Here is a 16,326-nt window from a genome sequence, read left to right as displayed (position 1 = left end):
AAAAAAAAAAAAAAAAAAAAAAAAAAAAAAAAAAAAAAAAAAAAAAAAAAAAAAAGAACTTTCCAAGCCAGAAAAGAATCTCCCTTCTAGGCAGGAAACCCCTGTCGTCATCTGCTGTGTTCCCCGCTTAGGCACACCTTGGGACACTGGAAAGGCATGTTAAAGCCAGTGGCCCTGCGTAGATTGTTCTTCCTATTTATTTACATAACCCATGAGAGATGCCAAGTCAAGCAGTGGAGGAAGAGCAGGCAGGACAGGGTGTCACTCAGATGAGCCCTTCCCTGCGCTTGCCTTTTCCACTTTCCATGAGGAGGCCAGCAGACACTTTGGGGCTGTTATAAACCTTCAGTTAAATGGCAGCTCAGTGACAATGACAGCAAAGCTGCATTCTCCCATGGCAGACACCATGTGGGCACTTCCTCAGGTCTGCTGGGAAAATCGGAGTGTCATGTGCAGACCCTGCCAGAGTCACAGCAGGAAGTGACCAGGTACAGGCTGGGCAGTCCTTCTTCCGACCCTGAGTCACTGCCACATGCACGAGACGGGAACGCAGTCCAGGCTAGACAGAAAAGGTGGGGGCTCAGGCAAGAGGATCAGGAAGACATTTAGATAAAGAGGATGACTAAGTTAACACAACACCCACAACCTCATGCACACACAGATTTACACTCACACAAGAACTGAGCATCTGTCCTCGGTGCAGGACAATAAAGACAAACCCCCTCAGATTCAAACGGGCAAGCATTAAATGGATTGCAATTATTCTGGAACAACTATAATTCCAATTTGTGTTCTCAGTATCTATGAAGCGAACCTGAATTTCCTAAACTAGCACCAACTTCCTTTTACTACACCCACACCTACTTTCCTATTTCAATACAGTCCCCGAGATACACGGAATTTGGAAATATATCAATCCCATTCTTTTCTCCTTGCATTGACTTTTTCCATTCCTCCCAACCTTCCAGAAAATATTTGGCCTCTCTCTCTAAATCTATTTCTGGATTCATGCAATAAGTATTTTTTTTTTTGGTATAGTGAGTAGTTTTTACATGTCAGGCATCGTACTAAGTAATAGAAACACAGCAATATGCAGAAGACACCAGAGCCCTGCTCCCACAGAGTCTGTTATCTTAATGCAAATTCCTTTTCTTTTTTTTTTTTTTTTTTTTTTTTTTTTGAGATGGAGTTTTGCTCTTGTTGCCCAGGTTGGAGTGCAGTAGCGTGATCTCAGCTCACTGCAACCTATGCCTCCTGGGTTCAAGCCATTTTCCTGCATCAGCCTCCTGGGTAGCTGGGATTACAGGTGCCTGCCACCACGCCCAGCTAATTTTTTGTATTTTTAGTAGAGACGGGGTTTCACCATGTTGGCCAGACTGGTCTTGAACTCCTAACCTCAGGTGATCCACCAACCTCTGCCTCCCAAAGTGCTGGGATTACAGGTATGAGCCACCGCGTCTGGCCGCAAATTCCTGTTTCTACTGTGTCCTCTTCCATCTCTTAACTCATGGCAAAATTGCCCATACCAATATTTGGCAATTAATACTCCGCTTTATTTTTGTTCATTGTTCTTTTGTATTGTTATTTAACACTTTATGGGTATCTACATGGTCTTATTAAATGAACTCTACAAGATCTATGAGGACAAAGACCTCATTTAAATTTTTCTTTGTATTTAAGAGATGTCTTGGGGAGCTTGGTGAAAATGAAAATATGTAACAAGATAATAAGAAAGAATGGAGGTCATATCATTCCTTATTTCACTAGCCAAGGTCTAACCCAGGATTTCTCAACCTCAACACTATTGATATCTCGGACCTAATAATTCTGTGTTGAGGGGGCCTGTCCTATGTATCATAGGATGTTTAGCAAAGTGCCCCTGGCATCTTTCTATTAGATGCCAGAAACACTCTTTTCCCATCTGTCACAATCAAAAATGTCTCCAAACATTGCCAAATGTCCTCAAGGATGAACAGGAACAATAACCACTGGCTCGTAATATATCTGATACATCTTGAGCTTCCTTTCTTGTTTCTATGTCATTAAATTCATACACACATGTGATATTGACATTGAAACAAACACAAATTTAATTTTATGTGTGACATATTTTCCCAAGGCATTAAAAAGTGATTGAGTAAGCTCAGTACACTAAAAGGTAGCCCCCAGGGCCGAAGAGTGAGGAAGGCAGATCCAAAGGGTCAGAATTTGCTCCCCAAATCTATTTTGTGTCTTTGGAGGATTTCTCTAATATTCCAGCAGCTGTAAGTCTGTAAAGCCCTCAAGATAGTCTCCCGGGATAGTTAGTGCCTGCTTATTTAACTAGGGCTAGCTGGAATTCCTGGTCAAATTGCCATCATCCACATCCTTCCTGCAGTTCATAGTTCTAAATTCCCATTCCATGTAACTGCAGTAGCGCAGCCTCCTCCTTGCAGGTTCTAGTAGACTAGAACCAGGAAGTCAAAGGGAATGTCACCTTTTCCTTTTGTGTGAGTTTGCTAGAGGGGCAATGTCAGCTCCTGCTGAGGTTGAAAATTCTGCCTCTGAGGCCGGGCGCGGTGGCTCAAGCCTGTAATCCCAGCACTTTGGGAGGCCGAGACGGGCGGATCACGAGGTCAGCAGATCGAGACCATCCTGGCTAACACGGTGAAACCCCGTCTCTACTAAAAAATACAAAAAAACTAGCCGGGCGAGATGGCGGGCGCCTATAGTCCCAGCTACTCGGGAGGCTGAGGCAGGAGAATGCCGTGAACCCGTGAGGCGGAGCTTGCAGTGAGCTGAAATCCGGCCACTGCACTCCAGCCCCGGCGACAGAGAGAGACTCCACCTCAAAAAAAAAAAAAAAAAAGAAAAGAAAAGAAAATTCTGCCTCTGAAAGATGGCCTGTCAAATGGGCCTTAGGAATCATTCTTTTTTTTTTTTTTTTTTTTCTTTTCTTGAAGCAGAATCTTGCTCTGTGGCCCAGGCCAGAGTGCATTGGTGCCATCTTGGCTCACTGCAACCTCTGCCTCCCAGGTTCAAGCAATTCTCTTGCCTCAGCCTCCCAAGAAGCTGGGATTACAGGCATGCATCACCATACCTGGCTAATTTTTGTATACTTGTATTTTTAGTAGAGATGGGATTTCACCATCTTGGCCAGGCTAGTCTCGAACTTCTAGCCTCAAGTGATCCTCCACCCTCGGCCTCCCAAAGTACTGGGATTACAGAGGTGAGCCACCACACCTTGACAAGAATCACTCTTACATAAGATATAAAATTACAGAACATACCTGTCCCTGGCATTCACCATTTAACAAAAATATTATTAAACATTCTTATAGATTTTTTAAAAAGCTTCCTTCTGGATTTTTTTAAAAGTAAGAATGAAGTCACAATTAATTGGAACCTAGAGACATACACTTACAGATTTGTTAGGACACTCCTGGGTGGGTTTCATGAGGAAGCAGAGGGAGGACTGGGGAATTGTGAAGCCTACTTGATCATAAGGTCCCTGAAGGCAGGGAGCGATCAAACCCTTCCGCTCTCAGTACCTCCAGCACTTGGTGTACAGTGGTGGGATTTTACATGTAATGTTCAGTTCAATAAATGTTTGTTGATTAAATAACTTCAATAAAACATATCTTATTTCTTTTTGGTCCTAGTTTGAGATGTGATTTGATATAAATAAATGTATATTATAAAACATTATACTTTATATTTTAACACACAGTATATTTACATTATACAAATTTATTATAAAATTTGAATAAATTATTTTTTATATTTAATTACATAATTTAATATAAATGAAAAAAGAAATCTACACTGTGCATTACTAGGTGCCAAGCATTCTACTAGGTTCTTTCACATATGTTTCATTTCACATATGTTTCATTTCATTTACTTCAGATTTCTATGTATATTCCCTCTTAGATCCTGAAGATACACGATAAGCCAAAAAATTAGTGATTATTTATAAAGCATCTATTCTTTAATTTATTCATCTTTCTTATTCATTTGGCAATTAAATACTTATTGAACACCTACTCTCTATGAGCCCCTTATTGAGACCTGGAGAGAGAGAAAGAAAATAAGATAAAGCCCTTACCCACAAGAAAATTCTGGTCTAGAGTGAAAAACCAAAATCCAAACAGATAATTACAGTGCATTGTGGTAAGCAATAAGGACATTTGTAGGCATTACAGATCCCTGGAGCAAAGGCCCCTAAATGAGCCAGGAAGAGGAGAGAAGATGTCAGGACAGGTTGCTGGTGGAACAGGCAACTGAAATGAGTCATTCAGAGGCAATGAAAACTAACCAAGTAATGGGTATGAGAGAGAGGTGAGTGCATGGAGTCAGGCTGATGTAACTACTAAAAACAGGCCATGCATGGTGGCTCACGCCTGTAATCCCAGCACTTTGGGAGGCTGAGGTGAGCGGATCATGAGGTCAAGAGATCGAGACCATCCTGGTCAACAGAGTGAAACCCCGTCTCTACTAAAAAATATAAAAATTAGGTGGGCATGGTGGTGGGGTCCTGTAGTCCCAGCTACTCGGGAGGCTGAGACAGGAGAATGGCTCGAACCCAGGAGGCAGAGATTGCAGTGAGTTGAGATCACGTCACTGCACTCCAGCCTGGTGACAAAGTGAGACTCCGTCTCAAAAAAAAACAAAAAACAAAGGCATGTACTCAAAATAATATGTACAGGACATTGCAAAAAGTCTGGAACTTCTGAGGCACTGGGTATCAGTCAGGACCTGATTAAAAGTGAGGACTGGGAAGTAAAGCTAAGGACCAGGCCATGGGGGCGTCTGTGCTTTATCCTGTGAGTGGAGAACCATGGAAGGGATGGAAGCAGAGGCACGATGTGCCCAGTTTTGGTTTTCGATTGGTTGCTGTGTGGCTGGGAGGGCTCAGGCCCACTTAGGGTTTGATGGGTGAGGAGACTGTGATCAGAGTCAGGAGATGAGAAAGGCTGTAACAGAACAGCTTTGGTAGGGCTGGAGAGGAGAGAGTTGAGTCGGGATATATTTGACATTAGGATGTTAATTCTAGGCTGCAAAGGCCCACACAGTGGCTCCTGAGAATCCGTGAGTCCCCTGACACTGAAACAAGCTTGTGTGTGTTTTTCAGTAGAAGGAGACCATCACTTCTATGGACTTTCACGATTTACAATTTATGAGCATATTCTAGAACATTATTTTATCTTATATACAAAGTTCCTAATTCTAGTTTCAAAATAGGATCATCATCCTGACTAGCCACTGATATCTGCTCATAGCTAGTGGTTAAGATTCAGGTAATTCAGAAATTTAATTTCAATTTTGCCAAGGAAGATAATCCTGTTTAGGAACACAGCAGAGAGCTGAATAACTGGGGGTCAGGTGTAGTGAAGAGAATAGTTATCACCACTCTTGGGTTTGTTTCTTCTATCCTTATAATGGGATATATCATCTTCCTCAGAGAAAAAAACATCTGGCCATGCATGGTGGCTCATGCCTGTAATTCCAGTACTTTGGGAAACCAAGGCAGGAGGATGGCTTGAGACCAGGAGTTCAAAACCATTCTGGGCAACATAGCAAGACCCCTGTCTCTACAAAAAAAAAAAAAAAATAGATTAAAAAATTAGCTGGGTGTGGTGGCACACACCTGTAATCTCAGCTACTTGAGAGGCTGAGGCAGGCGGATCACCTGAGCCCATGAGTTGGAGGTTACAGTGAGCTATGATTGCAACACTATACTCCAGCCTGAGAGACAAAGAGAGACCTTGTCTTGAAAGAAAGGGAGAAAGAGTGAGAGAAAGAAAAGGAAGGAAGGAAGGAAGGAAGGAAGGAAGGAAGGAAGGAAGGAAGGAAGGAAGGAAGGAAGCTGAGGCAGGAGAATGGCGTGAACCCGGGAGGTGGAGATTGCAGTGAACCAAGATCGCGCCACTGCACTCGCACTCCAGCCTCAGCGACAGAGCGAGACTCCATCAAAAAAGCAAGCAAGCAAGTAAACAGGGAGGGAGGGAGGGAGGGAGGGAAGGAAGGAAAGAAGGAAGGAAGGAAGGAAGGAAGGAAGGAAGGAAGGGAGGGAGGGAGGGAGGGAGGGAGGGAGGGAGGAAAAGAGACACAAATAAAAGAAGAAAAGAAGGAAAGAAAGAGAGAAAGATCTGGTCATGGGTGCTATTAACTTCATCTGCATTGTCAGGCCCAAATTTTCAGCATGTTACTTCATCTTTGTTCTCACTGTTTTTCACACAGATACACCATTTTCAGTGGGAAATGGTCATCTGATTGTGGTGTTGAATTATTTCAGTGAGTTCTAGTCAGCTGGCAGAGTTAGTTGTGGCCTAGTTTATCAGCTCTGTCTTTTATGATTTTCATCATAGTAGATAACTAGAGACAGACAAAAGCAGTGAGGTATTTGAAAAGGAGCTTTGGGAAGAATATCAAGGTAGAACTTTTCACTAATCTGGACAAGAATAATCTAAGGATTCTAATTTCTGCTCCAAGGAGAGAGCCTATATTGTTCCTTCCATCTCTTTCCACGCTTTCCCTGAAAGTGTTCTATATGCAGTTACACTAATGAATGTGTAACCTTGTGATAATGCACCCAGATCAATACAGAGGCAGCCCCATAGAATTAGGTCACTCTAATGGATATGGCCCACCCACTTGTGAAAAAACATGTTGCTAATTGAGTCAGAGCCACAGAGCAGTCTTCAGTTTCCATGTCGGGGGAGAAGAGTCGCAAATGGCGATCTCGTCCAACACGTCCACGAGCAAGGTGATACATTCACACCTCCCTTTTCTCTGTTTTTAGTGAGAAATCTATGTACTGGAGGGAAGTGTACTTGTACAAAAATCCAGGAATAGAAAATAAACTAAAGGGTTTTCACTAACCATTCTACATGTAGTCTCTTGTAGACTCTTGTCCCTCACAGGCAGGAATTTTGTTTGTGTTTGTTATTGATGACCACATCAGGCTGTGAGACCTTTGGCAGAGGGTACAATGAGGAGGGAAATGCTGGTTTAGTTTAGAAAGTAATTTTATGGTCATACCTAATTTATACCTACTATCTGCATTATGTAGTCTTTCTCTAAATGTTTTTTCAGGTGATTTAGTACTTGGTTTTCCCGTTGACATCATCTTCAAAAATAATGGGAAATGGCAAAGTTCAACCTGATATTTTTAAACAAGATTACAAGTGTCCTACAATTTCTGAGTGTCTTGCAAGCTCATTTCTTACAAATTCTAAGTGGTAGAGACTTTGTGGGCAATTTTCATCTTCTCGGAGAATCCTCTTTAGTTTCCCACATCCGTAATGATTCTACTTCCTAGCTAGGAGTGTTGAAAAATATCTAATATCTTTTAGAATAGTTATTGTTATAAAGCAGAAAATTTTTGAACTGAGAATGGTCTCTGTGTGTGGGTGTATGTGAGAGAGAGAGTTGTGTGTATATATGGCATAAATTCCTCTCCTGCCAAATTGCCTAAAAGAGCAAAGTAAATTATTAAGACTTTTAAACATAAGTTGAGGGCTGAGATGCTGCCTGGAGGATACACACACAGCCACACACACGTTCACACAATATCTGTGTGTGTACAGATTCATGTACATATGTGTGTGTATATACAATTCTCCATGGCACGCACACTATCCCTTTCAGCAGTTGTCCTGTTGCTGTTCATCAAAGTACCTCACCGACTCCTTTCCAAAGCTGACCCTTCAAGGGGAAAATCTTTGATCCTCTTTTCCTCTGTGCTTAATGGCCTCCTTAAGAGCAAATTAGGAACTCAGTTACGTTACCTCCTCAGGAAGTGATAAGCTAAATGTGACCCCAGTGACTTAAAAGGGTGTGCATTTCCAAGCACCAACCATATTCACTCTCCTGAATGTATGTACAAGATGAAAAACCAAATGTGTATACTCCGTTTCCCCCAACGTTTTAAAAAAGTTCCTTTGGGATTTGTGATTAGTGGGCTGAGCCATAGTTTACCTTTGCATATTTCTACCAAAACAAGGACGTGTTTAATCAGCTAACAATATCAATTAAAATGTAGTAGTATTTTAATAGACACAGGGTTTATAGTCACCAGGCCTGGTTTGAATCCCTGCTCTGCTGTTTGTTGTAGATGGGGAGGACTGTCTGTCTCAATTCCAAGAGTGGCGCTGAGGGTGAAGGGAGATGATGAAGAAATGACTATTGTTATGAGCTGCATTGTGTCTCCCTGTTCCTCTGCCACACACACAAAATTCATGTGTTGCGGCCCTAACTCCAAGTACCTCAGAATGTAACTGTATGAGTATTTGGAGATAGGGCCTTTGAAGAGGTGATTAAGGTAATAGGATGGCATATGGGTAGGCCCTAATTCAATATATCTAACATTCTTTTATGAAGAGGAGATTAGGACAAGTACACATGGAAAGAGAACATGTGAAGGCATAAAAAAGTGCAGCCGTCTACATGCTATGAAGAGAGGCTTCCAGAAGAAACGAACCCTGACATGTCTTGTTCTTGGACTTCTAGCATCCAGAATTGTTAGGAAATGAATTTGTGTTGTTTAAGTCACGCAGTCCGTGGTACTTTATTATGGCAGCCCTGGCAAACTAATACTAAACTGTAAAACTAACTAAAACCTACCAAACTATAAAATAGACTAAACTGTAAAACTCTATAAAAGTTGGAACATTAGCATCCTACCATTTACAACAAATTGTTGTTAAATGTTTTGTTTCTATACAAATATGTATGTCTAAAATTCTAATTATAGGTAATTTACATCTTTTTATTTTGAAAAGCAACTCTGACTTAAAAGATTGTTAGCTCTTACCTTATTTTTAAACTTCAAAATAATGACAATTACAAGGAGGAGCTGGTACCATTCCTTCTGAAACTATTCCAATCAATAGAAAAAGAGGGAATCCTCCCTAACTCATTTTATGAGGCCAACATCATCCTGATACCAAAGCCTGGCAGAGACACAACAAAAAAAGAGAATTTTAGACCAATATCCCTGATAAACATCGATGCAAAAATCCTCAATAAAATACTGGCAAACCGGATTCAGCAGCACATCAAAAAGCTTATTCAACATGATCAAGTGGGCTTCATCCCTGGGACACAAGGCTGGTTCAACATATGCAAATCAATAAACATAATCCAACATATACACAGAACCAAAGACAAAAACCACATGATTAACTCACTAGATGCAGAAAAGACCTTTGACAAAATTCAACAGCCCTTCATGCTAAAAACTCTCAATAAATTCGGTATTGATGGAATGTATCTCAAAATAACAAGAGCTATTTATAACAAACCCACAGCCAATATCATACTGAATGGGCAAAAACTGGAAGCATTCACTTTGAAAACTGGCACAAGACAGGGATGCCCTCTCTCACCACTTCTATTCAACATAGTGTTGGAAGTTAAGGTTAGGGCAATCAGGCAAGAGAAAGAAATAAAGGTATTCAATTAGGAAAAAAATAAGTCAAATTGTCCCTGTTTGCAGATGACATAATTGTATACTTAGAAAACCCCATTGTCTGAGCCCAAAATCTCCTTAAACTGATAAGAAACTTCAGCAAAGTCTCAGGAAACAAAATCAATGTGCAAAAATCACAAGCATTCTTATACACCAATAACAGACAGAGAGCCAAATCATGAATGAACTCCCGTTCACAATAGCTTCAAAGAGAATAAAATACCTAGGAATCCAACTTATGAGGGATGTGAAGGACCTCTTCAAGGAGAACTACAAACCACTGCTCTGTGAAATAAAAGAGGACACAAACAAATGGAAGAATATACCATGCTCATGGATAGAAAGAATCAATATCGTGAAAATGGCCATACTGCCCAAGGTAATTTATAGATTCAATGCCATCCCCATTAAGCTACCAATGACTTTCTTCACAGAATTGGAAAAAAATACTTTAAAGTTCATATGGAACCAAAAAAGAGCACGCATTGCCAAGACAATCCTAAGCCAAAAGAACAAAGCTGCAGGCATCATGCTATCCGACTTCAAACTATATGACAAGGCTACGGTAACCAAAACAGCATAGTACTGGTACCAAAACAGAGATAAAGACCAATGGAACAGATCACAGCCCTCAGAAATAATACAACACATCTACAGCCACCTGATCTTTGACAAACCTGACAAAAACAAGAAATGGGGAAAGGATTCCCTATTTAATAAATGGTGTTGGGAAAATTGGCTAGCCATAAGTAGAAAGGTGAAACTGGATCCTTTCCTTACTCCTTATATGAAAATTAATTCAAGATGGATTAGAGACTTAAATGTTAGACCTAATGCCATCAAAACCCTAGAAGAAAACCTAGGTAATAGGCATGGGCGAGGACTTCGTGTCTAAAACACCAAAAGCAATGGCAACAAAAGCTAAAATTGACAAATGGGATCTAATTAAACTAAAGAGCTTCTGCACAGCAAAAGAAACTACCATCAGAGTGAACAGGCAACCTACAGAATGGGAAAAAATTTTTGCAATCTACTCATCTGACAAAGGGCTAATATCAAGAACCTACAAAGAACTCAAACAAATTTACAAGAAAAAGAACAAACAACCCCATCAACAAGTGGGGAAAGGATATGAACAGACACTTCTCAAAAGAAGACATTTATACAGCCAACAGACACATGAAAAAATGCTCATCATCACTGGCCATCAGAGAAATGCAAATCAAAACTACAATGAGATACCATCTCACACCAGTTAGAATGGCAATCATTAAAATGTCAGGAAACAACAGGTGCTGGAGAGGATGTGGAGAACTAGGAACACTTTTACACTGTTGGTGGGATTGTAAACTAGTTCAACCATTGTGTAAAACAGTGTGGCGATTCCTCAAGGAACTAGAACTAGAAATACCATTTGACCCAGACATCCCATTACTGGGTATATACCCAAAGGATTATAAATCATGCTGCTATAAAGACACATGCACAAGTATGTTTATTGCGGCACTCTTCACAATAGCAAAGACTTGGAACCAACCCAAATGTCCATCAGTGACAGACTGGATTAAGAAAATGTGGCACATAGACACCATGGAATACTATTCAGCCATAAAAAAAAGGATGAGTTTGTGTCCTTTGTAGGGACATGGATGCAGCTGGAAACCATCATTCTCAGCAAACTATCACAAGAACAGAAAACCAAACACTGCATGTTCTCACTCATAGGTGGGAATTGAACAATGAGATCACTTGGACACAGTAAGGGGAACATCACACACCGGGGCCTATTGTGGGGAGGGGGGAGAGGGGAGGGATAGCATTAGGAGATATACCTAATGTAAATGACGAGTTAAAGGGTGCAGCACACCAACATGGCACATGTATACAAATGTAACAAACCTGCATATTGTGTACATGTACCCTAGAACTTAAAGTATAATAAAAATAATAATAATAACAATAATAATAATAATAGTAATAACGACAATTGAATGTAGACTTTTTGGTGATTAACTCTAACTTTTCATCTAATTTGTCTAGATGATTTTTGTGTGTCTTGTATGTTAGAGACAATGGGAATTGTGACCTTATAAAAATGCCATATACATACTTAAAGTTGTGAATGGCATGAACTCTTGAGTTCTTATTTGTTTGTTTATTGTATTCAAATCTGTGTGTCTGGGGCTTTTTGTTTTTTAAATTTGATACACCAAGTCAATTTTACTATATGTCAATTTTAAAATTTGTCAAGGTACACAATACTGACAATATATAACAGAAATAAAGAATGAGTCAAAAGGGCAAAATATATATATTATATATATATATTGCATTTTAAAATACATAAAATATTTTACATTTTAAAAATATATTTTAAAATACACACACACACACACACGCAACTAGTCACTAATGTTTGAGAACAACCAAATAAATATATGTAGATTTTGTCAGAAAAAATAAAGCACGTAAAGTGGTTTGGAAAGGCATAAGAGAGGGTCATCAACCTCCAGAATAAAGGGTAGCAGTGAGCAAAGGGAGCAGGCAGAAGTCAGAATGGATAGGTCTTAATCTGCTGCCACTGCCATTGCGAAATACCACAGACTGGCTGGCTTCAGCAACAGATGTTTTCTCACAGCTCTGAACGCTAGAAGTCCAAGACCAAGGTACTGTTAGGGTTGGTTTCTGATGAGGTCTGTCTTCTAACTTCTTATTATGTCCTCACAAGGCCTTTCTTCTGTGTGTGTGTGCAGAGAGAGATCTCCGGTATCCCTTTTTATTTATTTATTTATTTTTTGAGATGGAGTCTCACTCTGTTGCCCAGGCTAGAGTGCAGTGGTGCAACTCAGCTCACTGCAACCTCCGCCTCCCGGTTTCAAGTCATTCTCCTGCCTCAGCCTCCTGAGTAGCTGAGACTATAGGCGCCCACCACCATGCCTGGCTAATTTTTGTATTTTTTAGTAGAGATGAGGTTTCACCACACTGACCAGGCTGGTCTCAAACTCCTGACCTTATGATCCACCCGCCTCAGCCTCCCAAAGTGCTGGGATTACAGGCATGAGCCACCACACTCGGCTCCATTTTTATTCTTATAAGGAAGTCCTTTCAGATTAATGCCCCACCCTTATAACCTCATTTAACATTTGTTACCTCCTTAGAGGCCCTTTCTCCAAATACAGTCACATTGGGAGTTGGGGCTTCAACATATGCACTTTTGAAGTACAGGATTCAGTCAATAAAATTCTGCCTTATAGCCTTCTGAAACTCATTTTTCTTACACGCAAAAAATTTTCACCTCATCCTAACATCCCCCAAAGTCTTAATCCAATCCAACATTAATTCCAAGTCCAAAGTCTCACTAAATGTCATCGACATGAGGTATGGGTGAGACTCTGAGTGTGATTCCTCCTGAGACAAAATTCCTCTCCAGATGTCCATCTGTGAAACCAGACAAGTTACATGCTTCCAAAATATGATGGTGGGACAGATATAAGATAGACATTCCCATTCCAAAAGGGAGAAATGGAAAAGAAATAAGGGCTGTGGGTCCCAAACAAGACCAAAACCTAGCAAGATAAATTCCGTTAGGACTTAAGGTTCAGGAATAATCCTCTTTGGGCAGATGCTCTGCCTTCTGTCCACTGAGGCGGCAGCAGCCATTCCCATGGCACAAGGTGGTAGCCCCACCCCCTCAGCTCTGTGCAGCCACCCCCTACCACCACCACATTGAGCAGCCTGGCCCACTGAAATTGAGGAAGTAGGGAGGTGGCCTCACCTTCTGAAATCAAGGAGGAAATAGCCTTGCCCCCAGGCTCAGTACCTTTTGGGTGGGAGTTGCAGCCCTGATGATTTCTGAATCATCTTCAGAGTCAGTCTTCCATTTTCTTTAAGGATAAAACATATTTGCAGCCAAGTAGCTCTATTGGAAAATCAGGAATCTAAAGCCTTCCTTCTGTCTCTGTCTCCTTTTGTTCATATTTGACTGTGTCTTTGCTGATATAATCCCATTTCTCTTCCTGGCTTCTGCTGAAATAACTGGTTAAAATCATGGATAATCTCTTTATGGAGTGATTGTCCAGCCCATCCTTGGTGTTCTCTCTAGAACATGCTTTCTCACTTTTTGCAACATGGCTAGGCTGAGAATTTTCCAAATCCTCAAGTTCTGGTTCCTTTTTGCAAAATAGTTCCTTCAATTTCTCTCTCTTCTCTTGCATTTTACTATAAGCAATAAAAAGAAACCATGCCACACCTTGGAAACTGCTCAGAAATCCACTCAGGTAACTATTCAGTTTCATCACACAAAATTTCAACCTTCCAAAAAACACTAGACGACAATTCCGCCAAACTCTTTGCCAGTTTATAACAAGGATTGTCTTTCCTCCAGTTTCCAATGACGTATTTATAATTTCTGCCTAAGATCTAATCAGAATCACCTTTAATGTTCACATTTCTACCAACACTCTGTTCATGATGATATATGTATTCTCTAAGGTGATAGAAACTTTCCCTACAGCTCTCCTCTTTTTCTTCTGAGCCCTCACCAGAATTGCCTTTAATTTCCATATTTCTTTCTACCAACAGTCCCTTCAAGGATATCTAGGCTTCTTCTACCATGCACCTCAAAACTCTTCCAACTCTACCCATTACCCAGTTCCAAAGCCATTCTCACATTTGTAAGAAATTGTTACAGCAGCAGCATCTCATTTAACAGTACCAAAATCTGTATTAGTTTGTTAGGGTTGCCATAAAAAAATACTACAGACTGTGTAACTTAAACAACAAAAATTTGTGTTCTCCTGAGATCTAGAGGCTGTAAGTCCAAGGTGCCACTGGAGTTGGATTCTGGAGAGGCCTCTCTTCCTGGCTTGCAGACAGTTGCCTTTTTGCTGTGTCCTTATACGGCCTTTCCTCTGTGCATGTGTGAAAGAAAAGGGATCTTTGGTGTCTCTTCCTCTTCCTAGAAGGACACCGGTCCTGTTGGATTAAGATCCATCCTTATCAGCTCATTTAACATTAATTACCTCCTTAAAGGCCGTATTTGCCATATAGTCAAAATAGAGGTTGGTTTCAACACACTGATTTCATGGGGACACAATTCAGTCCTTATCGGGACCCAAAGGGTGTGTTTAAGAGCTTTGCTTAGGTATACAGAGAGATAAAGGATGGGCCAGAAGTAAGACTGGAATCATAACCTCCTGAACCTAGAGAGAACTTCAAGAAGTCATCTCTTACCATTTGGGTTCAGAAAGTAAATGTCCAGGAAACCCAGAGGAGATGATTTTCTATTCTCTTTTCAATACCCCTGAGTATGGATGGCCTTTCTAAAGTACAGGACTTCCTCATGCTAATAAAAATCTTTCCTCTTCTCATCCCCCACAATTATTAAGAATGATTCACACATCATGCACACAACAGGAATTCATATCACTTAGTTCTCATAGTAGAAGATAATACAGAAGGAAAAGCCATGTTTCCTCTCCTAAAGAAACCAAGGCAATCGTTGAGGGAATAAGAATAGTCATATGGATTGATTCATCTGGAAACAGTGTCATCACATCACCTTTACAGCCTTAGTGGAAACTGCATCAGATTGGAAGTCAGGAGACCTGGGCTCTGGTCCCAGGTTGACCATCACTTAGTGATGTAGACATGATGAATTTGACCCTTTTTGTATCTGCATTTCCTTGTGTATAAAATGGAGGTGGTAGGTGACTGTTGAACTAAAAACATTTCTAAATAGCTTTCAATTCTTTAGTCATTTCTAATAATCCACAATTGTCTACTTAATATTTTTTTAAAACTCCCTGACACTGTCTTACAGGCTCTATTGTCTAATACTTCAATTATTTTTGTGTTTCATTTTACTATAAAGTACAGGGACTAAAACTGGAAACTGCATTTTAATAAATCTTCAGCTAATGCTGAATTTAGCAAAAAAAAAAAAAAAATTATTCCTGGCCTTGGATATAATTCTTCTTTTATAACTTCTCAGTATCATGTCTCTCTTTTCCCACAATGGAAATTTGGCTGAGAATTTTGTTACCCAAAATAAAGTTGAATATGATATGACATAAAAGCATGAAGAGACTAGTGGAGGACCCAATTATGTTTGCAATGAATCCAAAACTAAAAATATTCATTTTTACATGAAGCAAATGAATTGAATAATTGACAATATCCCTTTCTCTTGTTTTCTATGAAGGGGCAATGTTTCATTTAGAAGCAATTAGATACTTTGTTGCATTTGAGAAAGACATGAAATACTGTGTAAATTATGATGTATGACAATGATCCTAATATTTTCTTCCATTGACTCTAAGTGTCAGACCCAGCTCAAGTAGGGAAGCCTGTCATGTAGAGTGTAAACTTTCAGAGAGACTTGTACATTCCTGCATTTCTGAGGTTAAATCTGTTTGCCTTGGTACGTGGACCTATGGTACCTTGAAATTTGATTCCAAAACTTTGCATACTAAATAATATTTTTTGAGGTACAGATTGTCTTTGCTTAATAATAGTAGTTCCCTATTAGAAAGATCTTTGGCTGATGTAATTGCCATATATTGCACTGCAAGCTGAAGAGGATAAGGTTAAAGTCTTAAATTCTTAGACACTGGGTAAGGAGAGGCTAAGAATGTTACAGAAATGATAAACTCAGTCTCTTGGAAAGAGATCTGCCCATTTTACTTTTCAGCACCTTGTGTTGATGGATTAGACCCCCTTAATATGAAAATCGAAAAAGCTTCCTACATCCCAAAGACTGAGCATGGTTAATGAAAAGGAAATCTAAAATATTTGACAATGGTAATTAGCTGATACGTAAGTACTATTGATAACTCATTTCAAAGTGTAAATGTACATTTATTCTCTTTGCA

Source organism: Piliocolobus tephrosceles, chromosome 4 (assembly GCF_002776525.5).
Source record: "Piliocolobus tephrosceles isolate RC106 chromosome 4, ASM277652v3, whole genome shotgun sequence".
NCBI lineage: Eukaryota > Metazoa > Chordata > Mammalia > Primates > Cercopithecidae > Piliocolobus > Piliocolobus tephrosceles.
This window is presented reverse-complemented; position numbering follows the sequence as displayed.